Genomic DNA, 10,910 nt, shown 5'->3' with positions numbered 1-10,910 from the left:
CGTTTACGAATATGTCGAGCAAGGTATGTCACTGGTATCATACTGGCTGAAACAAAATATTCTAACTTTAAATTCTTCTAAAACTAGATTTCAATGCTTTTATAAGACTTCTGCTTCATCACCAAGCCAACAGCAAAATCTTAAAATTCACAGTACAAACTGTACAAGACGTCCAGCTCAAAAGTGCACTTGTGACCACATTAAAAGAGTTAACGCAATGAGATATCTTGGAATAGTCGTAGACGAAACATTAAGTTTCAGAGATCACGTTGCTGCTGTCTCAACTCGTTTACGAAAATTGGTATACACCATTAAATTGCTTCGAGAGTCCGCTGAGCTTTCATTATTAAAAAGCATCTATTTAGCCCTCGGACAATCAATCATAAATTACTGCATTCTAGCCTGGGGAGGTACAAATTCCACCAACCTCATAAAATTGGAAAGAGCGCAAAGAGCTGTGTTAAAAGTCGCTTTGAGGAAACCGATTAGATACCCAACGAATGATTTGTACAGCGACGCTCAGGTACTCAGTGTTCGAAAGCTGTACCTGATAAGAGTGGCGATGCATGTCCACAAAACAGCTCTGAACTCAAAAGAATACAACACATTGCTTAAAAACCGAGTTTACAAATTGCCTGTTACTAATGTCAAAACTGCATTTGCATGTCGCTTTCCAACCTTTTTGTACCCCCGGATTTATAATAAACTGGTCCAGCTATGTAAATTTAAAGAACACTCCATCTTTAAGGCTAAAAAGCTTCTATCAAAATATTTAATACAACTATCCTATATGGAAACTGAAAATCTTCTTAAGGTACAATCCTAAAAAATACACACAATACATATACACAATACACACACTTTCATACACACAACACATATACACACAATTAATACTTGTATAGTTATTACTGTTACTTTATTTCTTTATATGATTGGTAAAATTTTAGTAATCAGCTTGTTGTCACTAGCCGCTTGTATATCTTTATTTTCTGTTAATTCTACTATTTCCCCCACGAGACAGGCAACGCCTAGTGTGGGGGTCAGTATAAAATGTTAATTTGTATATGAAAAGTGCGAAATAAATGATATTGTATTTTTTTTTGTATTTTTTTGTATATCACTATGTCCTTGAATTACTTTATAAAATTGTAAAGTTCCAGTGGCACTTTGTGGTGCATTTAAAATGTTATGAATAATGACCCTGTGTTAATTCCGCTAGGTATCACAAAATCACTTCGACAAGTGTATCACCTCTACAAACTGACGTTGTAATATAATTATTTTATTAATTTTTATACTTATGGTCTTCGTTACCAGTTCTACTGCCGATCAAATCAAAATCACTTTATTCATGTAGGTCACGGAATGACACTTATGTATGTCAAAAAAAAATTCTTATTGAATCTACTGCTATTTCGTAAAGGGTTGAGCCAATGAGAAGAAGTAGCAAGAAACACATTGCCACTCTTTTAAATCATAATTTACATTTTCTTAGTTAAGAATCCATATCCCCTGCCCAGATTAGAGGGAAAAGCTTTCGAACTACCAGCGTAGAGGAGGTTTTTCGTCGGTAGGAGATGTCACCCGAGCTCAACGTATGGGCCCTGTTTCAGGGCCTAAATACGTAAATGTTTTTACTCCTCTCAAAAAATACAAATAATCATACGAACTGATAACTTATTTTTTCTAAGGTCGGTTAAAAATTTAATCGAAATTGACTATGAATTTACATTTAAATGAATGTATGCCCAATACGTTTTAGCCTATTTATTTTAGAGCTTACTAAATATTCATTTGTAGATACGAATATATTTTGTGTAACTAATTCAACTGTAATAGTATTTTTCAACCTTCTTCTGTCTTGGCGTAAGTTCTATCACTATTATAAAACTATCTTCTAACATTATATTATGACCTATTCTGAATAAATTTAAATAAATCGAAATCGGAAATACTAATAACACAGCAAAGTCGTATATAAATAACTACTTGATAGAACTGGTTTAGTATGAAAATAACCCACATATAGATGCTATGTGGGTTATTCGCAGATTATGCAAATTATACTATAATATGTCCATCAGTACCAACCAGATGGGTTTTACGGCGCGTGCCGGTCTGTCCTCGTGTGCGTGTCGGTGATTCCCCGCGTGTCGTGTGACGGACGTGATCGTGTTTACTGCCTAGCGCCACACCGCATATACTTACTTAGAGTGGAGTATGTGGAGTCACGGACAACTTATAGCATACCTAACAGTTCATTAAAGAGATCGACCTTTGTTGAAAAGTTACGTAATCTTAGGTGTTTTTATACCAAAAACAGATTTTGTTTCACTTAATGTTACGGGTAAGGCCTAGTCAATAGAGAAAACCCTTATGGCAAGGGACGAGCAGGACGTTCAGCTGATGGTAATTGCCCATTATAGTGCAGTGCCGCTCAGTATTCTTGAAAATCCTCTGAGCGGCTCTACAACTGCGCTCATCACCTTGACACATAAGATGTTAAGTCTCATTTGCCCAGTAATTTCAAAAGCTACGGCGCCCTTCAAATCGATACACAATGCGTACACATTACTGCTTAACAGTAAAAAAAAAACGACGTTGTGGTTAACATAATCTAGCCGATATCCTGTGCAACGAAGAGTCGCTCCTTATGACACACGATTTGGTTCGAAAGTTATATTGCATCAATTCTTATATATTATTTTTCTAAAATTTTCGAAAATATTGGTTACACTGTAAATTTACCAAGATTTGTTTTTGCTCCAGTTTTATAAATGGGAGTTATTTTAGCAATTTTTTGATTTTTTGGAAACAGTCCTTCTGAAAGTAATTTATTTAAGAAGCTTGCTAAATCTGAATAAATTAAGTTTTGTATGCAATTGAGGGCTTTGGTGCTAGTTTAATCAACACCTGCGCTTGTATTTTGATCTAAGGAGTCTATAATATTCAGACAATTTATGAAGCTGTGAGTTTGGATTGCGTGTAGGTAAGGTAAATATCGCTATTAAAAAAATTTGCTGGAATATTATTTGCTAGATCTGATTTGCTTATATCTGTGAAGAAGTTATTAAAAAAATGACATATTTCTTTAGGTTAACAAAAACAAAACAAATTAAAACAGTTAAACAAAACAAAGTAATCTACACGGGCATAGCAGAAGGCTCTTAATAAATGAATGAAGTTTTATTATAGATATGTGCAAGATATGCACAATATTGTAATAAGTATCTTTTAGAGTGAGAAATAGTTCAGAGGCAACTCGGGTTACTGAGTCAGACACGTAAAGCTCTGTTCAAACTGAGGCGAATAACGCGCGGGACGCGGAACGCGTTTTATAGTAATTCGCTCGCTCGCTTAGCCTCTCAAACTGACGCGACTTCCCGCGTGTCATTTTTAGTTCTTCAGTGAAGAAACATCATGCATTGTGAGACTCACCAATCCCGCCGGGCGTCCCGTTCTTGTTTCGCTTCAACTTGAGCGACTACTCGCGTCAATTTGAACACGTCCATACAAGTTAGATGACACAATCGGCGCGAGCGACTTCCATCCCGCGTCTCGCGCGTTATTCGCCTCAGTTTGAATAGGACTTTATGCGACCGCCGACCGCATTATTAATTAATTTACTAGCGACGTGCTGTATCGAGCTTATCTCACCGCACGTTGCTAACAGTCTACTGAGTACAGAATGAACAGCTGATCCGCTGATAAGGGACACCGTACACTAAATTATTGACTATATGTGTTTTCTTGGTCCACTCCTTCTTAGCAAATACACATTAAAGTTACCAATTTGTCGTCGAACTTATGCTTTGAGGAGATCTCCCACCGACAACTGAAGTCAAAATATTTAAATTCAAAGTTCGTAAGAAGCACTTTCAGTTAGTAAATTGTACTTTAAGCACTAGTTGCAATTTATTCGCAAAACTACCTAAGTCGAGTACAATCGACAAAAAACAGCAAAAAAATTGGCCTTTTTAAAATCATATAATATGTAATATCAATAACATTAAGTAAAAGCCAAAATATTTAGTTTAATTTAATACATTTTAAACGATTAAGATGCATGTACTTGTAAATGTATTTTTACATAAGTTCTAGAGCAAACATCACCTCCGAGGCAACAAATGGCGCTGAGCGCACCGCACGATATACACACACACACACGTACTAACGTACTTGCGCACGCGCGTATTACTTATTAAATAGTGGTTTCATTCAATAAAACTACATCGTTGATTAGCAGGAAATTTAATTACATAATAAATTATTAACATCTTACTATCATCAACTGTGATCATCCTAATAACTTTATACAATACAAGATGCGAGTTATTTATAATACTTATATAAAAGTGTTTAACATTAACAACTCTCGATAAAATTATCACAAATTAGTACAAATGTACTAAGGAAAGAATTGTACTATATTATTACTTTTTAATTACTCACGTTGTATCGTGTAAGTCTTCATTATTACTATAACTATAAAAACTAATTGAAAATTCTTACTGTAACATAAATGGACGTAATTCCAGTTCCAAAAAACGTTCCAAACTACAATCATGTTGAAATTGAATTAAAAACACAAAACTGGTCAGATGATTGATATTAACGGACTGACAAAAAATGGTAGCCCTACTGTCACTCTTTAAATGACATCATGACTTGTAGCCTAACCCACATGTATGGAATACACTAATATTTATTAAACTTATAACATGAATTCCTTAAAATGTCATGTTTATGGCTTGGAACGTTTTTCATTAATATTATGATGTAATTATACTGACGCAAGTTCATTGAACAAGGCACGAGGTAAACAGTTTAGCAAAGGTAACATCTAATAAGTTTTCTTGTCAGAGGGAATTATGTGAGGAAAGTGGTGCCTGTAAGTAGCCGGATGACGCAAGCCACACGCCGCTGACGTCACAGGCGGGCGCGTCACATCAATGCAAGAACCAAGGTGCCCGTACTGGCTCTATGAGGATAACGGATTAACTGTTGCTACTTCCGACATACCAAACCAACCCACCGATAAGCTGGTATCTACATTACACGAAAATTGTAATATGAAGTACTACATAATATGGGAAAAAAACTTTTTTTTTTAAAACTAGATAATTTGGAGAAAACACTAAAACAGGATTTTTCAATTAACAGTATTTTTTCATTGTGAAAATAAATTCTAAAAGTGACTCTATTTTAATTTTTTACGTCGAGCTAGCTCCATACTGGATAATTAATTTGAAATAAAATTTACGTCTTTGTATATGGATTTGGAGGGAATTTAATTTGCTAGAATATTTGAAAAAATAAACTCAAATAATTTTTTTTAAAACAAAAACTACAAAATTAACCATTTTAACAATGCTGCGTGTTCATCTATAATGAAGAGAAATTGCATATTTGCTTCGCCTGAGAATCCTCTTAAACCAAAATGGAGCATCATAGTTTTAGCAATAATTTAATTTAACAATGTGTGGTCGTACGGAGTATGATAAGAACATAATAATAATAGCAGACAAAAATGAATCCTTATTCATGAATCTTATCTAGTACTTATCTAAATACTTTATTGTCTGTGTGCCTCTGGGCAAAAGCCTCTCCTATTCTTCTCCACTCTTCTTTATTTGCAGATAGTCTAATCCAGGTTCTTCCAGCCATTTTCACTATTTCATCTTGTCATCTTCTAATTTGCCTACCTCTATTTCTTTTGTAACCTCTTTGGTACCATGTAGTGATAGTCTTCCTCCATTTATCAGGTCCTATGAAAAAGAAAAATATTTATTTCAGTAACAAAAATGGTACAAACATAATAGTGGATGTGACCTTCTATTAAGTAAGAAACACCTGTACCAGAAGGCCACGCTCTCCATATCAATTAAAATTAACAGTACCAAAAACTAGGGATCACAAATTAAGTCTAAAAATATAATGTAACAAAAGAAAATTTTTATATAAACAGGATGTCTGTGTGTGTCTGTGTGTTTGTGTGTGTGTGTATGTGTGTGTGTCATTGTTACTTTTCGTAAAACACTTCTTATTGTACTATCAAGAAGGTATAATTAAAATTTACTCTGCGTAGTTAAATAGCTCTTCCATCTCCAGAATTTCCTATCATCAGGTGTCCAGCCCATTTCCATTTTAGTCTCTTAATAGCATGACCATCATTGGCTATTCTTTTTTTGTCTCTCAAATTTTTACCTTGTCTGTTCTCTTTTTGATTTTGATAAGAACACGGGTTCTTTTAAATTTAAAAAGCCAGCTGAAGACTCAAGTTTGTGCTTGGACCATTGAAAACACCCCCTTTGTCATATCACAGCTCGGGTCTTCAGCAACATCTGGCCTAGTGTCGGATCACTGAGTCTTGAATTGCTGATTCCGCCATCATCTGGAAGGCAAAGCCAAATTGATTCGAAACTGGTTGATCCTTTATACGATATTTTATATATTTTTTAATGTAAATAACGGACGAGACGAGCAGGACGTCCAGCTGATGGTAATTGATAAGCCCTGCCCATTACAATGCAGTGCCGCTCAGGATCATTGAAAAACCCAAAAATTCTCAGTGAAACTACAACTGCACTCGTCACCTTTAGACATAATAATAATATATTAAGTCTCATTTGCCCAGTAATTTCACTAGCTACGACGCGCTCCAGACCGAAACACAGTAATGCTTACACATGACTGCTTCACGGCAGAAATAGGCGCCGTTGTGGTACCTACCCATAATCTAGCCGGCATCCGGTGCAAAGGAGCCTCCCACTGGTATATTATATTTTTATATTCGTACTGTCTTATTAATAAGCGCAATGTAAAGTTATTGCAAGTTCAAAATTACTTCTCTTTGTCATGAAGTGACGAAAGTAAGTTAAGACAAAAAGTTTTGAATTGGGAACAACTTTACTTCGCGTTTATTCATAGCACAGTTAGTTACAATTAATTTTTTAGTACTTTTTATGAAGTATTTGATATTGTATTCATTTATTGGATGCAGTGCCTTACAAACTATATTTTTATGGAGATATATTAAAAATAAAAATACTCATTGATCTAAAAGAGAAACCGCTCTTGAGTTTCTTGTATGTGTGTTTTTTTCTTCTCACGAGCTCTACTTTACCAAACATACAGTAATCAAAATTAAATATTTATGATGACGATTCAAAAGCGCTTAGTTTAAGCCTGTTTGAATAAAGTTTATTTGACTTTGACTTTCCTTAAAGGCCGGTGACGCTCCTGTGATTCCTCTGGCGATGTCAGAGAGTGTGGGCAGCGGTGATTATTTAACATCAGGTAACACGTAACCCGTACGCTCTTCGCTTACAAAAATTTATACGAATACATAAGGAAAACAAATAACTGTAATATATCCCTTAAATGAATTATCAAATCACTGCATTCTAATGGGTAGGGCGTATCAATTACCATCAGCTGAACATCCTGCTCGTCTCGTCCCTTATGTTCATAATAAAAAATTAAATCTTCCTAGATTTTACTTAAATAAGTTCAAAATATGACACTTATTACTGTAAAAGTAATATATTCTTTTACCACCACTTCGGATAAGGTTGAGTTGTTATGAGAAGAAGTAGCAAGAAACTCAATGCCACTCCTTAAAATCAATATTAATACAGCTTTGTTATTTGACAAATTATTTTAATTACATTATTTGTGATGTGATGCAATTAAAATACTCAAACGCCCAGTAGGTTAGTTAAAAAAAGGAAATTTATTTAAAAAGAACACATTCAGATAGTAAATTAATAAAACCCACACCTTATATTAAAAAAAAAATCTTCGTGTTGTAATGCAGAAGGATGGAGAATAACTTGAAATTTACTACAACGTAAGCTTTATAGAAGTCGCAGCGCTTTTTGTGATAAATTTAATAAAAATGCATAGCTAGGTATCCAGTGGAAAATAATTTTTCATTGTATTCTAATGCCCATGTAGCATGGAGATATGTAGTATGTATGTTGTACTCCGACTAAGTCATACAACCAGCGGTGGATCTACACTAGGGGCAGTTGGGGCAAGTGCCCAGGGCGGCGAATTTTATAGGGCGGCAAAATTTTGAAAGCGAAAAAATTTTTTTTCTTAGTCTTATCAAAATTACTCAACGTTTAGAGTGCGAAGATTTAATCGACTTATTAGCAATTGAAAAAGTCAGACGTGTTTGCCTGTGAAAAAATTGATGTAATATAAATAGTGAAGAGTCACCCTTAGGGCCAAATTTATAATTGTTAGAAAAAAACAAATATTTATTCATGTTTTAAGAATATATAAAATATAATAAAGTTTCTGCAAAAAAATTGTTATTTTAGTTTTGAACAATAAAATATATAAACTATAAGTTAAAGTAAAATTCCAGTATTGGGACGGATTTTGTTCCGGTGCCCAGGCGCGGCATTAAGTTTAAATTCGGCCCTGCATACAACTATTGAATCAATTGCGCCCTCTTGGCTTTTTTTAAATATTTTATCAGAGTTTGTATAATAATGTCTTTTAAATCAACAAAAAAATTAATATGTACCTAACTTTTTCATCATTTAAAATCGTCTTCAACCAAATCTTGAAATGTTTACCAACCATTATTTTTATTTAATGAGTTAATCTTTATTTTATCTATGAATTACATTGTGAAATGTGAGTGTGAGTGCGCAAAGTTTAATAAAAATTGTTTTACTTTCGTTTTATTTACACCTTTGTAAATAAATCAGCAACTATCCACTTATTATATATATATATAGCTCTTCTAGCTACTAGTACGGATGTGTACTATTTTAATCATTGTGATCCTTATATCTGGGGGTGAGGTCCTGGTGATCTGTAATACAGGGTCAACCTACTTCAGACACCAGCTCCTCACAAAATACTATCTGTTAAAAAAAATGTAACACTACTGTACTGTTTTAGCTTTAAGATCTTTGTGAGGAGAAAATAAATAGATATTATTATTATTATTATTATATAAACAAACGGATATCATAACATAAACCGCGAACGCATACGAAATATTTATTTGTATAAATGGCTATTTATAATTGGACGTAATTCCAGATAAACGTTCCAAACCACAATCATGTCGAAAAAACACAAAACTGGTCACGTGATTCATAATAACGGACTGACAAAAAATGGCAGCCCCACTGTCACTCTTTAAATGATATCATGACTTAGTAGCCCAACCCATATATATGGATTACAGTTTACACTTATATTTATTAAACTTTAAACAAGGATTCCTTAAAATGTTATGTTTGTGGCTTGGAACGTTTTTCAGGAACTACGTCCAATTATAATCTACTACATAATTCGTTGGGCGAACAAAATGCATTAGTAACAACACGACATAATATTTCATCGTGTTTTCACTCGATACAACACAACTCACAACTCACAGCACACACAACACTACGAGAGTGCGCGACACGTGCGCACGGCTCGGCGTCCCCGGCGCGACAACCCGCGTCCCGCACCTGGCAACCGACCGCGGCCCGCGACACTTCCCGCCCGTTCGCGATGCTCGCCCGCCGACACTGTTAAATATGGCGGCTCAGATATCGCACCTGCTATTCGCAACACAGAGCTACCACAGACGGACGTTCCCAACCACCTCGACATGTCACTAAACAAGGTTATTGTACTCGTGGCGGGTGTGTTGGTGCTGGGAGTCGCCGCCCTGGCGCTGCCGGCGCCCGCCCCACGCATCGTAGACCTGGACGAAGTGCTCAACAAGACCGTGTGCCCTATCCACGTGGAGATTGATGAAGACGAGGCGCGAGTGCCGCGCCGCATCAAGATGATCAAGTGCGCAACCGCGACTCCGGCGCATCGCTGCTGCCACCACGCACACCGCCAGCACGTGGCCGAGTGCGTGGAGATGCGTGACACCGTGCTGGTGTACTACAAGGGGGAGCGTCGCCCGCAGACCTTCGAGGTGTCAGTCGGCTGCTCCTGTGTCGTGGAGCAGAGTGCCCGCGCTGCGCCGCACCCTACAGGACCCACGTGAGCGTGCGCCCGCTATCACCCGCACCGTGCGACATTCGGAAGGATTCGTAACAGTTCCGAGCAGAAATAACGGCAGTGACAATAAGAGCCACACAGTCCGAAAGACGTGAAAGACGACCCGCCCTGACGCCGCAAGGAGTTCGTCTTGCCTCAATATTTGATTGTGTTTTAATGTTCTGTTTATTTGACAGAAAATGAATCTTGTTTATTGTTATATTCATAATATATTAGAAAAACTTTTATTTTGATAATTTTATTTCTCTTCATTCAATTATATTTTTACATATTTGAATTCCTCAAACTCTGATATTCTTTAATCAAACAGACCTAAGCTAAGCTTTTGAATAGATATTACATTCATTTTCATTTCCATGCGAGGTATATTCCACAATTTAGTCGTACGTGTAAGATAGTCCGAGCTACCAGTGAGACGCTACTTTGCACAGGATGCCGGCTTGATTATGAGTACCACAACTGCGCCAATTTCTGCCGCGAAGCAGTAATGTGTAAGCATTATTGTGTTTCAGTCCGAAGGGCGAATTAGCTAGTGAAATTACTGGGCCAATGAGACTTAATATTATCTTATGTCTCAAGGTGTCGAGCGCAAGTGTAGTGCCGCTGAGAATATTTAGGTTTATAAAATCCTTAGAGGCACTGCATTGTAATGGGCAGGGCATCTCAATTACCATCAGTTGAAAGTCCTGCTCATCTCGTCCCTTATTTTCATAAAAAATAAATGGACGTTACCTCATGAAAATAATTACCATGACCCACATACTCTGACAATACCAGAGAAATTCACATGAGTGGCCGGCCTTTTATAACAGTGAATGCGCTTTTTCTGAAGGCACTGATATCGTATTGTCCTGGAAACACTACACAACGAAGCT

General features: G+C 36.2%; 1 long non-coding RNA gene across 3 annotated transcripts; it reads right to left on the bottom strand.

The window, feature by feature from the left end:
- Nucleotides 1–4,238: 4,238 nt before the first annotated feature.
- On the bottom strand, nt 4,239–9,533 carry LOC126976550 (uncharacterized). 3 transcript variants are annotated; one of them, XR_007731936.1, is made up of 3 exons: nt 9,411–9,533; nt 6,083–6,397; nt 4,239–5,771 (listed from the first exon to the last, which is right to left on the bottom strand). It is a non-coding gene; the product is annotated as an uncharacterized LOC126976550 (long non-coding RNA). The 3 variants fall into 3 exon arrangements; XR_007731935.1 differs by lacking the exon at nt 9,411–9,533 and adding an exon at nt 8,543–8,689; XR_007731937.1 differs by lacking the exon at nt 9,411–9,533 and adding an exon at nt 8,548–8,689.
- Between the last annotated feature and the right edge of the window lie 1,377 nt (nt 9,534–10,910).

The sequence above is a fragment of the Leptidea sinapis genome, chromosome 41, assembly GCF_905404315.1.
Source record: "Leptidea sinapis chromosome 41, ilLepSina1.1, whole genome shotgun sequence".
Classification (NCBI taxonomy): Eukaryota; Metazoa; Arthropoda; class Insecta; order Lepidoptera; family Pieridae; genus Leptidea; species Leptidea sinapis.
The sequence above is the reverse complement of the archived record's forward strand: the minus strand, read 5'-3'. Positions and strand labels throughout refer to the sequence as shown.